The sequence below is a fragment of the Hippoglossus stenolepis genome, chromosome 14 (genome assembly GCF_022539355.2).
Source record: "Hippoglossus stenolepis isolate QCI-W04-F060 chromosome 14, HSTE1.2, whole genome shotgun sequence".
Classification (NCBI taxonomy): Eukaryota; Metazoa; Chordata; class Actinopteri; order Pleuronectiformes; family Pleuronectidae; genus Hippoglossus; species Hippoglossus stenolepis.
In genome coordinates this window covers 7,151,017-7,164,779 of record NC_061496.1, presented here as the reverse complement: position 1 = coordinate 7,164,779, position 13,763 = coordinate 7,151,017, and the positions used below count along the sequence as shown (strand labels likewise).

Here is a 13,763-nt window from a genome sequence, read left to right as displayed (position 1 = left end):
CTGTAGGTGTGAATTCTTATTAAGCTGAGGTGTCACTGTACCATCACACACATTTGATTCTTGGAATGTTATCGAACAATGGATACCTGCATGGCGGTTTTCCAAAGGGCACAGTGTGTGCGTTTGTGTGTGTGTGTGTGTGTGTGTGTGTGGTTTTGTATTCTGTATTCTTTATTTTGTGAAAACAACAATGTGCGGGTACATGAGAAAACCATCGCTGCTGGATGAATCACGAGTTAAATGTTTGTTTCAGGATCAATTCTAAAATGATGACTAAGCTTTAGTTTGGTTACACAGTAAATCAACATGGAGTTCAGGTAGCTTGTCGTAACAAATCCTCTCGTGTGTGTGTTTCATGTCATCGTTGGGACGCTACATGGTTAACCATCCCATACTCCGCAGCTTTAAACCATACTGAGTTCAATTGGATTAAGATAACTGGTGTACTTGAAACCTAAAACCCTTAAAACCTGGAGTGTGCAGGTTATTCACATTATTCTTGCATGGAAAAATAATGAGCTAGCTTTAAAAGTCATGGTTTCCAATTATTGGGTTTAGTGGATGGGGATATTTCAAAGTCAAGGTTTAAAGCACCTCGATTTGATTGCGCACACTATTTCTATTCTTTATTATATAATATGAGTACACTAACTTTTTATTTCCTGGTGGCTAGAAAACCGTGTGACATAAATATTACTATTGCATGAGGACATTTGTTTCTGTTTTAGGCTCAAAGTCAGACGTATCCATCCCCATCCCTTTTACACGTAGGACAAAAAGAACACTGCACACGAGGCCTGACATGATTTACACCTTAACATTCATCCTCATTGGGAATTTAAAGTTTCCAATTTCCTTCTCGGGACAGTGACTAGAAATTATTAGTTGCTCCAAATACCTCGAAGTCATTGGATTATCGCTGTGCAAAGAGAAATACGCTTCAAATTAAATTTCATCCAACATGTGGCTCTTTTTAGACTACGAGAGGGAACTGGAGTATCTGGAAGAAAACCCCGGCTCACAAACTTCCCTCGGACACAGCTGGCTGACACATGTGGCTCCAGGGCCCTGTGGCTTTGTGGCATCGGTGCTAATCCCAGAGTCAGTACACTGCTGCTTGGTTGGAATTAAAACCAGACTGTGGGTAAGTTATTTTTTTTGGTTATGTTGGTGGAACCCTCCAGAGAAATGATGTGACAAAGTGGCCTCACATGTGTCGTAGTGCAGGTTTTCAGCTCCTGCAGGCGCTATGAAACTTTATGACGTCAAAAGAACGCGTCATTGTGACATGCATAAATAAATCGGCCCGGCATAAAAGGGGGAGGACATTCATTTGCGAATGAATTTCCTTGATGTGCGTCATGATGGAGGCACATCCCTTCGGTTTTACAGCCCACTGATCTTTACAGATTAGAATTTCACTCATTATTATCTACCGCCTGGCATCGCTCTCCGTAAACTGCAGTGGGTGTCGAGGATCAGCTGCATCTAGACATTGTCTCCTGATTTATGCTTTATATTCTCGTTTCTTTAATTACGACTGCAGAGCTCCTTGTCAACCTGCCTGTTTGGAATGGGCTGTTTGCTCGGCCTGTAGTGAGGCTGGTTCTCTGTGAAACTGTAAAGGTGACCTGCGGTGATTCAGGCACAGCAAGTGAAGACCTGCTTCCACAGAACCCTGAAGCTGCTCCACCTGCACAAAGAGCCGTTCACCTGTTTGTTCAAAGTTCAGTGAAGCTCGACTCTGTACGTGCTGTTGTCAGGATTCACGATGTCACTTATGTTAATGAGTCATGGCCGCCGCAGCTACAGAGCATTGGTCGCCTGTTAATCGGATTGATGGTATCACATTTCCGAATCGCACCAAATTGGACACCGCACCTCCTTGGCCCATTACAGACACATGTACCAAGTGTGAAGCCGATAAGATGAACAATTCTTAGGACATTCGAGCCACATACAGACACGCAGACCAAGATTTCTGGAATTAGCAGATTTCAAAATTAGATGTACTGAAAATGTCCATTGTCTGATGAATGTTTTTCTTTTGGTTCATAAGAGATAAATGTCCAAGTTTCTAAATATTTTGGCTTTTTTGGGGGGGGGAATTGTTTTGTGTTAATTTGTGATTTTTCTTAATATCTTGACAACCACATAAAACCCTTTTTTTAGGACCTGATGACAATTACTGCAAAATATTTTTGGATTGGGACTATTTTTAACTGTGGAAAAACATGCACACACATCTTACTCACAATTACAGTCAACATTACTCATAAAGACATGGTACATACTTATGAGATTCACAGTCTGGTATAGTAAATGAAATGATGATTAGATGTTGGGGTCAGTGATGGAGCACAGGGGGGGGGAAACACGCTGTCGCAGCAGCCGCACCAACACACATTCAAAATGAAGACATGACATCATTCTCTCCGATGACATCATCCCTACCGGGGTGTAAGGATGACATCATCCTCTTTGTGCGTGATCGTGTTTTTGTGATTCCAAAAGAAGAAAGTGATGAATAGATAAACTAAATCTGACTGTAGTTGATTAATTTTGTTTAGTTTTGTTTTCTGGTGCAGTTTATTTTCTCATCATGATCTAATCTGCTTTTTAATCACCCCTGATGTTAAACCTCTGAGGAAATCGACTCACAGCACCACAGATAAACTGCATTGAGGAAACATCTATTCATTTACTTACTTTTACCATATTATAACCATTATTGATTCTAATAATGACGATAATCATTATTATTTTCTATATTTGAGTTCTTACACAATCTAGAAATGTCAGAATTCATGTGTCAGCTCGGTTTGTTCCTGTCTCACATTCCCTCATCACCCAGCACTCACATCTTCACCCAAATCACCAGTTTCCATTTCCCAGTCCACAGTATTTACACCAGCCGTCTTTTCTGAGTCACGCACCAGATTGTTGCATCACTTACGTCTTGTGTGTCGTTGCCGTCCTGTAACCTGTTATATTTCTGTAACCTGTATTTTTTGACAGCCGGAGTAAATAAAACCTTTGTGTTTGTCAATGTATTTGACATCTAGACTCAACTCTTGGTTATAGATTAGATAAATATCACTCATGTGGCTTTTCAATTCCTGCAAAATACAACAGTCGCTGGTTTAAACGGTCCCCTCGCTGCAGGAGCAGTGTTGTAGCTTTGTCATCATGACATCAACTCATCATAGGGTTCAAATGAGCTATAATATGACTGCTGCAGTGTGAGTCAAGTGTTTTTACGCTGTACCAACATTATGAGTCGAATCTTTACGCCCCCCCCCCCCAGCCCTGCAGAGCGAAGCAGCTGTCCGCCTCGCACAGGGAAGCCGCTCATGAATTATTAATCTGATTCTGCTGCTCCAGAAAAAAAGGAAGATCCCCAGCGGAGGGGTTGCATACCAAGGAGATGATGTCATGCTTGCAAACTGGCTGGGATGATGTCACCGTATAGAATGATGTCATCTTTTTTTGTTACATTTTAAATGCATCTAGGATTTGGCTGCAACGTGATTCCCCCTGTTTCACATGCAGATTACATTTCTCTGATTGCTGAAGGATGTGATTTGATCTCATTTCACACAACCAGCAATGACTCATGTCTGGTTCATTTTAATGCTTTTCTGTGAAAGACAGGAAGTGAAGTGGGAGCTGAGGGCAGATAAAGGGCCATTGTTACAGAGGAGTCACCTAATAACCCATTGGCACTGGTTTTAGTTATTCTCTTAAAGGGGCGCTCCACTTCAGACTTCAGCCGAGGTGGAGACATCCTGACTTACACTTCCTTTACTGCGACTAGGTGGCGTCTTTATAAGAGACGCCCCATTGACATTGTCATGGCCGTATGGTTCTGGTCTCCATGTCCCCCTGTCAGTGTTCAATGAGGTTCACCTGACCAGGGAATCAAAAGCTCCTGAGCCGGGGTCAGAGAGAGACACTTCCACACAGGAGGCTGCTGGTCGTGCTGCTGATCCTTTGTGTTTCCAGTTCTGGTTGTTTTTTTTAAAGGTTTTCTGTATTTAGTTTGAGTGTCTGTTTGCCTCATGTGGGGATTAACAACATCCACATGCCTTTTAATCTCCATGTTGCCAGTTTGAAAAATGTTTTTTTAAGTTTTTTTGATAAAGACTCTTTCTTTTCAGAGGCTGAACGATAGACACATTAAGAGAGTTAAAGTCTCTACAAGACTATTCTAGAGCTCATACCTGTAGTATGTTGACTTAATAAAAACTAAAATCCATCCCCCTCTGATTAACTACTGATATAGAGGATCAAAACAGCCAAATAAATAATACATAAATGTATATAAAACATTGTTGTATTCTACAGTTACTTATTACTAAGTTAGGGAAGGGCACATGTTGGTGCATGACACTTTGGAAAATAAAGTACTTGCCTATTTCTCCATGTTCTCCACTGATTCGTTTCTTTATTCGTTGTTAATTTTGGCAGTTTAAGTCCTCTATATTCTTATTAATGAGAATATTTAAATAAATATGATGCAATAAATCATTACAAGCAGCTCTATCTGACAAACATTTTCATTCATCGGGGTCAGAGTAGCACATACACACTGTTAAGATTGTCCTGCCGCTAAACACAATAAAAGTAGGTCATCTCGCCTAAGTTCACTGACCCTTTGGAAAAGTGCTGTTCACATTATAAGGAGAGAAACGCTGAAGTAGCTCGTTTGGACCTCTTGGCCAACAAGGAAATGTGAATGTTTGTTTTTGGGACATTTTACAAGTTAATCTTAATCTAATTTAATAAGCAAAGCACATTAGTTTGTACATTTTGCTATTTGAAGAACGTTATTTAAAACTTCCATTCAAGGATTCAATACCGAAAAACAAAAACTTCTGAATATAAAAGTAACTTCACGAAAAATATCACACCCTCTTTCTCGTGACCAGGAAGCATCTGAGAACTTTCTTCTTTTAACTTTGTGAGGTCTGCTGAATTTGTTGTGACGGATGAGACACTGAACCTGAGGAAGTCTGGCAGCTTTTCAAGTTCAGTCATTGTTTTCCTGTAAAAAGTTCCAAACCATATTTTCCGGAATATGTTTCTCTATGTTCCTCGATTCATTAAAACTTCAAACATGCAAAATAGACTTTTGTTTCCTGTTTGCCGATTTTAAGCATCTGGTTTTCAGACTGTTTCCATTGAATGGCTATATTGTACCACACAGTTCTGTGTTTTCATGTTTGTTGAAGGCCTATGGACCTGACATCCTTATTTCCATTGGCGTTCTGCCCATGGTCAAACTATGCATATCCTTGTTACTGAGAAATTCAGCTGTAACAGCCAATGTGCAGACGGAGGCCTGTCGAGCAGAGGAAAACATGGAAGTGGACCAATCAACATCTCTGCCTTTCTCAAAACCTTCCCCGTGCCCACCTTTATTTTTTAACAGTATATAATCGCTGAGTCTGAGTTCTGAGGACAATAGTTTATATCTCAAATTACAGATGATGTGTTTTCCAGAGAACAGCTGTTTCACATGTCCACATTGAAAGCTAGTTCTGTGGAAATATACGCTGACCCTGCGTTTGTCGTTCTGACAGTCGTTCTGCACGATGGGGCCAATGTCTAGAATTGAAAACCGTTTGGAGCCGTCAGCAGGAGAATAATAAATCCTGCAGACTTTTGCCAATCTAATAACTGACCAAGGATTATGATCCAAAGAGACTAAAGCAGGGTTTCATAAGATTTAATGAAATTACATTTAACTTTGTGTTGAGGGAACAAACTGGACACATGTCCAACTAACAGTGATGTAACAAGGTCAGAGACACAACCGAGAGAGATTCACTTGTTCAACATTTTGAGGGAAGAACTCTTTTTGGCTGCTTCTTCTTGGACACTTGTCATCAACATGGGGATTCAAGGAAAATCCCGTCTCTTAGCCAAGAAAAAGCTGCAGCATTTAACCTCTCTCGTAAAATGACAACCATCAGAGGGGCGACGCAGGCACTATATATCTATATATCTATATATATCTATATTAGCAATACATCATGTCTGTAGTCCTATGAGGATGCAGAGATGCATTTTCTGATATAAGGTGTAGATCTCCTTGCTAGCCCAAAGATTTGCAGAGGTATCTTGGAAAATGTGCTTTTTGGACCATATTTTGTTCACCTCCTCCTCTTTGACCGATCAGCTCCAAAAGTTGATCATCTGCAGTGATATTCCCTCCAAGCTTTAAACACACACAGGGGCAAAAACAACAACTCATGCAGGTAGAGGTGGGGATAGATGGAAAAAAGTGAATCTGACTGTTCGTATGTAATCCACAAACTTGATTGTGAACATTTTTATCTTGTAGATGAAATAACTAAGGTTCTTTAGAGCCCCAAGACAAAAACTTGACCTTTTCTTGTACTGCAGAAATACACAAAGTGCCAGCGTCAATCAGCCACTCTTTACCAATGCAAGTGAGCAACGAAGTTAGTGAAATTCCTCAAATTGAGATGATTCTTTGACTGCACTTGTTTTATCTGGACAAACACTTTAGCCAGAAGATGAGACGAGACTATGTTTTCGTCAAAGGGTCAACAAAGCTTCCCAACTTCTACCCAAACCACTAAATATTTCCCGTATCTCCCCTTTTTTGTGTCTTGCTCATTGTGAGAAAATAGGTTGCACACATGTTTTCTATGTAAAACATGTGTGTATTTGAAGAAAAGTTGCTAATTGCACATATTCTCATGAGGCGTTGTCGTGTTTTTCCACTTTTTGGTGGAAAAACAGAGGCGCACACGAGACACGGCACCTGCCAGACAACACGTCCCCTGAGGGAAGAGACGGACGAAGAACAGGTCTGAGAAGCAGCGGATGAAAAGAGAGGGCAAAACTTTAAATGTTGTGTGTGTGTGTGTGTGTGTGTGTGTGTGTGTGTGTGTGTGTGTGTGTGTGTGTGTGTGTGTGTGTGTGTGTGTGTGTGTGTGTGTGTGTGTGTGGTGACAGAGAGAGAGCACAAAAAACGTCCTCGGCTCTAACAGGAGTTAACGAGAGAGCCACGACTAAATGCATCTAATGGCTCTTATTAGTGACAATAACTCCTCATCTCGCTCTAGCATATGCCTGGAGAACACAGAGTGCTGTGCTGTTTGGGCTTGTGAACAACTCGCATTAATACCAGATGTGAGGGGACAACATCTGGCAAGGGACCGAAGTCAGACAGACAACAAGTCTTTAAGGTTTGTATGGTTCTTCTCAGCATTGGAGACCAAAGCAAAGAGCCTGACGGATGAGACCAGCACCTCTTATTCATCTTACGCAGCACCTTGGTCTTTCTCCTGGTGTCTCACGCACACACTGACACTAACGCACATCAGCACACTGCCTGCAGCAGGGCGTGCACGGCGATGGGATGAAATGACAGCAGCGTATTGACTGTTTGCTTGTTCTCTGCGCCGCCGGAAACGCATCATCAGTAGGACGATGATGGTGGTGGAGTCACTCATCAAACCACAATCGCTGCCTCTCACTGGGATTCAGTCTCCACCTCGTTTCTACACACACACACACACACACACATTCAATTGTTGTGTCATTTATTCCACACCAAGCTGAGCACCCACACCACAGCCTCGGCTCTCACTTTCTCCTTTGAGAGACATGTAAGATAATAAGGGAGTATTTCTTCCCTGGCAGAAAACAAATATGGAGAGAATTAGAGAGCAAAGCTGAAAGAGAGAAATTGATGAGGTGTCCCAGTGTCGAGCTCGTGCGTCATCAAATTTCATTATACACAACTCAGTGAGCCATCCTATAGCCCACACAGCAAAGAGCTGGGGGGGGTGGGAGTAGGGGGCTGTTGTGTGGGCACAGATCGAGGATGCGTTAATACTGTGACTCCTTTAAAAACTAATGGTGCTTAAATTGTTCCTTCCAACTTCTTCTGATGAACTATGTTGCATTCCGATTTTTTTTTTTCAAGGAATAAAAATGTCATCGTCGTACATTTGCTAAAATTTCAAACTAAATCAAATTCTTTCATCTCCTGTTTTTTAGATAAAAACTAAAGTGAGGGTTCTTCATATCATGCAGCTTAAACACAGTAGAGATGCTTCTCCTCTTCTACACACCGAATGCAAAGCAAACTTTTGGGTTGCGTCACTGGCGAACTTCTGTTTTCTCACGTTGTGCAAATACTGTGAGGAGGTCTACTGGCTGAGGTGAGAACAGTTGCGACATTGAACCTGTTGTGGAAACACCGGAGTCGGCGGCGCCCTCGTGTCGGTCCACAAGACGATCTGAAGGCACACACACAGCTCAGGAAATTACACAGTCCTCTCCACGAGCGTCCAGCGCTACCTGGGGTAAACCAGTGGCCGGTTTGATCCCCCGCTGGCTCGGGTGGGTGCCAGGCCCGGAGTCTTATTGGCTTTCTCAACTTCACGTTATGCAAATTGATTCTGGTGCAAGAGATGCAAAATTCACACCTATTCGCATCTTTGCATTGATTTTGTACTTAATAGGTTGAGAAATTGGCATTGAGTTTGATGTGAGCAGCATCAAGGGACACGCACCTGAGGTTTCACCCCCTTTTTATAGCATCAAATATTTCAAACTAAACTTACCAGAAGCACGTGAACACACATCAATGTGATAAAAAACTACCTGACGTGCGTAATCTGACTTTTTAGTTTGACGTCCAATCTGTTAACATGGAGGAAGCGGGATTTATGGCCAATATGGATTCCAGCCACCAGGGGGTGATCACGATCCTTTGGCTTCACTTTTGGGGAGATCTGACGTCGTGGATCTTTTTTATACAGTTTGTCCTTCTGACACATCAAACCTCCGTCAGCTACTAAACGCTAATGAGATTGTTTCTCTTTGATGAATTCTGCTCAGGATGATTCAGAAACGCATCTTTCAAATATTAAAACTGTGCAAGTGTCATATTTCTAATTTCCTATAACACTTTCAACTCCACTTGTGTCTGCACATGACACAATGTTTTTGTTCACCTCCCACTCATGCTAAAGCTGTTTGCATTAGTCAAGCAGCAGGTAATAACATCCAGCCGGATCTCTCTTTGAGTCATTCTCCACGTTAATGTCTCACATCTTCCTCTCGGCAGCATCAGTTTGGCACCTCGAGCCGTTCAGATGTCGTTATTTCTCTAAATGAAAGCTCTGCGGTCGTAAAGATGTTTGTGCGTGATAGTTTTTTCAGAATTAAAATACTCCATCGGCTCTTTCTGACTCAAACTCCCCCGGCTGGGGCCTTGGTGAGCAGAGATATCTTCAGAGTGATGATGAAGAGGGAAAACTGTTTTAATTGTTTGTTTTGAAGCCATGAAAATTATTGACCGTTTTGTTTACTTTTGTCAAATCCAGCTGCCATGGGAATAAGAGTCTGGATTTCATCTTCTTTAAAAGAAAAACTTTTGTTTTGTTGCAGAAACACACAGGTGCAACGTGTCCTTCAAGCTCAACGAACATAAAGGTTTTGTCTCTGAGTCGCTGATTCAATCAGCCACAGAAACTGTTAGAAGATAAATAACCGGCTCTTTAATGGTGTGGCAATTCTATAGCAGGGTTTGTTTGGGTTTTGGCTTAAAGGGCAATCTCTGAGTCCACTGGCTGTCCTCTGATGACGCATCAACCTCGGGGGCAGTGGCCAATATTTTGGGGCTTCAATAAACAATGGATTTAAGGGTCAAGATTCCATCTTCTGGTCGCTGCACACTGTCGACAGTCACATGAGGCGAATGTTTCTCTGCACTAAACACAAACAGTGATACTTGTTGCAGGTGTTTCACGTCCAGACGACCTTTTGGCTAATGTCCAACAGTTTAGAAATTAAAAAGCCGACAGCTGATGCATTTCGCTCAAGGCGTTTCGCCTCTTGTGCTCAGCTCAAATGTGATTGGTTCAACTTGTATCGGAAACCAGAATTCTTCTGGCCTTAAAGTCTTGTCCCTTGGCTACAGATTGTGTATATTCACATGCAGAATCCATTTATAGAGGTAGTGGTGGTGTGGTCCGCTTATAAGGTTATAAGTTCTTGACCTTATTATGTTATGACGCTTAAAATAGAACTGAATTGAATACCTTCCAGTTTAGTTCATTTATTTCTTGCCATGGATTTTTGTGAAGCACTTTGTAACCTTGGTTAGATAAGTGCTATACAAATGTAGCCATGATATTAGGGCGGCATGCTGGTGCAGCGGTTGACACGTAGCAAGAAGTTTCTGCCATGTTCTCCCTGTGTCCACACGGGTCCTCTGGCTTCCTCCCAGAGCTCCTCTACATCGCCTGTGGGAAACTGGCGACCCAATGTCCAGGATGTACCCAGCATGTCACCCAGGATTGGCTCCATCACAACCCTCAAAGGCTGAGCATTACAGCTAAGAGATGGAGGTTCTTCATTAAGTTAAGGCCCTTTGCCACAATGGTTACATTAATAAACATACATTTTCAGTTATAGTTATTGACTCTCGGCCAAAACAGGAAATCATCGTCAGCCTCCCCTGTTAAGTTTAATGTTTTTGTCAACCCTGCCTTAATCCTTCACTCCTTCATAATATGGCCGCTGGAGGCTTTAATTCTTCCTTCTCACACGACCGCCCTTCAAAATAAAACAGGTTATCGCACAAATGACCTATGAGGCCATTTTGAAGGAGCAAAACAAATTTTAATTTGGGATTTTAAAAAGCAAAATGTTTGCAAACACTTCATCTTAATGTTCTGAAACGAGAGTATTTTGTTCACCCATCCAGCTTTCTCATCACACTAATGCAGGCTGACATTTACAGACCCAGCACGTGGTTTAGAACCTGCGTACGCTTTTCTGTGTTTGTGGGTGTTGTTTTCATCTGCCTGACAAAAAGGTCGTCGTAGCAAACAGCCTAAGTGGGAAGCGAGGGTGAATTAGTGAAGTAAACAGAAAGAGACGGCTTGTATGTGGATAATAAATAAAGAGCAGAACAAAAAAGAGGACGGCAATAATGACAGGAAATGGAAAAAGTGGAGCAACATGGACAATTTCATTTTACTTTAGTCCGTGAAGTAAATATTTTCCAATAAGCCTGCTACTCTTCCTGGAAAATTGAACATGTGAGACAAAGTAGCTTGACCCATGTCTTGGCCATTAGGATGTTGTTGATAAGTTGGTGATGCACTGGCAGGCAGACAGCGAAATCTGGCAAACTGCACAAAACTTTCAACGTGCATTGTTGCAATATCGATAGTGTATGAATATGAGCAAAGTTTGTTGCCTGGGCCGAGATATACTCGACCCTATGTTGCCAAAATGACAGTATTTACGCCACAGGCTATATTTTTGGGCACAGTCGGATTGAAGGGAGCAGCGGAATCAAAATATCCTCGATCGAAATAAACCATTAGACAATAGTTCGATAGATATGGAAAAAAACTGTATTGGAAGTGTGTTGTATGAGCCTGAATACACTCGGAGGAGCTACAGCAGAAGTGAGGAAAGCAGTGCAGAGCTGCCTCATATGCTGGGGACAAACGCTGCTGCAAAATGTGCACGGATGGAAACGGAAGAGGAGTCTCTGTGCTGCAGCAAATTTCCAGCTCCAGCATCAGTAAAGTTATCTGAAAGTTTTAAGCCACGTATGAACCGAGGAGTTCTGGAGAGGAAGTTCTTCTTCTCGGGATAAATGGACCCTGCCAGTGGTATTTGTAAACACGCCCGAAGCTCGGGTCAAGCATCCAATAGGAGAGAGGCCTTGGTGCCCGGTGCATTCTGGGTGTTGTAGTGTATTTTCAGCTTTAGGGGAAAAATGAATACCTGATCCCCTTTCTCCTTTTTCTCCACTCACGTCACTCCGATTAAATATGTTCCCACCTTTCTACTGCGAAGAGAGACACAGGTTTATCAGAAGGTTTATCCGTCCTCCCAGCAGGGAACTGTTCCTTTAACAATAGTATTAAATTCAGCTGCTGTACACGTCGCTGTAAAACCCTGAAACCGGAGTCGCCGTGACTTCAGATGAGAGGCTGCTGTTATGTGCACTCAGTCCAACGACATGAGTTTAAATATGCAAATGTGTCTGTCTGTGTTTTTATTCATCCGTGTGTTAGTAGCCCAGTGCATGCTGGGATAGAATCCAGCTTTGGATAGCAATAAGCACATATAAAAAAAGGGTTGGACTGACTTATTGATGATTTATATATATAAAGTGAATCTAAAATCTTGAATCTTAACTGTAATGAAACAGGGAATTCAAAATTACATAATTTCATATTTCCCGAATTTTTAGGATAAGGAAATAGGAAAGTTAAATAAAGCGTTGCTGTTTTAGTTCTGACTATAAGTGAACATTTGTTGGGAAAATTCTGAATCCTTCATCAAAATCAAAGGACATTAAAGTGAAAATTCCCCTCGAGAGAAATGAACAAGACAAATCACAGTACTTTCATATCTATCAAGCTCAGTAAGGACATAAATAATATGAACATGAGAACAACTGGAACAACAGGGTTAAAAAAAAATAATCACTTACACTTTTGGCTCCTGTACAAATTCATCCCTCGAGGTCGGACTGAGCAAGCAGCACAGAAACCTCCTCGTCACCGTGGAGACCACGTTGACCATACTCTCACCTTTTGCACGGCTAGTTTAAATAAACCCAATGGTCGGATGGGGCGGTTAAATGCCACCTGTTAAACGACCGCGGCTGTTATCTCTGACATAAGATTGAAAAACAGGCTCCTCTGCCCTCTGAGAATCTACGACTCGTCTGTGGATCGAAACCACTCTGGTCGGATTTTGCCCCGAGGCTCGTCTGAAATGTGTCTGAGGCCGAAGCACCGGATCTCAGCTCTCTGCGTGTGAGTGAAACCTCGGACACCAGGCTGAACACAAGAGCTGTCTCCTTGTTTTTTTCCTTGAAAGGATCACGGACTAAGTGGCTGCATTGCCTCTAGAGAGACACAAAGAAAACACGGCAAGTCATAACATTATCTAAACTTCTGTGCTTGTATAAAAGTATAGAGCCTGACTCTTTCCCCCTTGGTTCCCAGTCTAATGCTAAGCTAAATGCATCATGACTCCAGCTTCAGTACCAACATCCCAAAATGTTTCTTTACAAATTAATTTCAAGGCTATTTAATGTGAACATGTCATGGTTTCCACTGGACTGACTCACCAAAATATAAAGAAAACAAATGGAATATGTGATGTTTTAGTATAAGAAAGATTTTGCGATGGTAAATTAGAGGAAGCGAGGCAGAAAGGAGGAGGATGGAGAGACACAGGAGGAGGAATAAGGAGGAAGGGGAAGGAAGAAGCAGCAAGAAGAAGAAGGGAGGAGAAGGAAGAAGAGAAATAGAGAGACTGAAGAAGAATGATCTCCTTTTATTTCTCCTCAGAAACAAACAGCAACACTAGAATAAGTCCAGTCGCTGTGAATTCAGACAATTAGAAAACTAGAATGACACCAAGTCGAGCCCATACCTTCATCAAGGCCTGACAGTCGCCTTAAAATCAATCAAGCTGCACCACTTTTAACACACTCATAGATTTCAGTCCTCTGAATGTGTCTGTTAGTTTAAAATAAAGATCCATTTACTGTTCCCTGGGAAAAGGGTGGAATTCTCGACCGCAGAGAAATAAACCCCTGCTTACTCACATAGCCAGCCGACCGACTCGAGCAGTTCTCCGGACGTTTGAAATAAAAAAGTAAAGTTCCAGCTGATGCCGTGAACGTTGGCAGCGGCAGACAGGGACCTGACATGTTGACGTCCCGCAGGCAA

At 42.1% G+C, this 13,763-nt stretch overlaps 1 protein-coding gene across 2 annotated transcripts in view; it reads right to left on the bottom strand.

Moving 5' to 3' along the window:
* The window catches only part of lepr (leptin receptor), a 42,928-nt gene extending 29,165 nt beyond the window's left edge, over window positions 1-13,763 (bottom strand). For both annotated transcript variants that reach the window (XM_035175890.2, XM_035175891.2), the window contains exon 1: window positions 13,640-13,763. The gene's annotated coding sequence lies outside the window, so the exon portion shown is untranslated. The remainder of the gene's footprint in view (window positions 1-13,639) is intronic.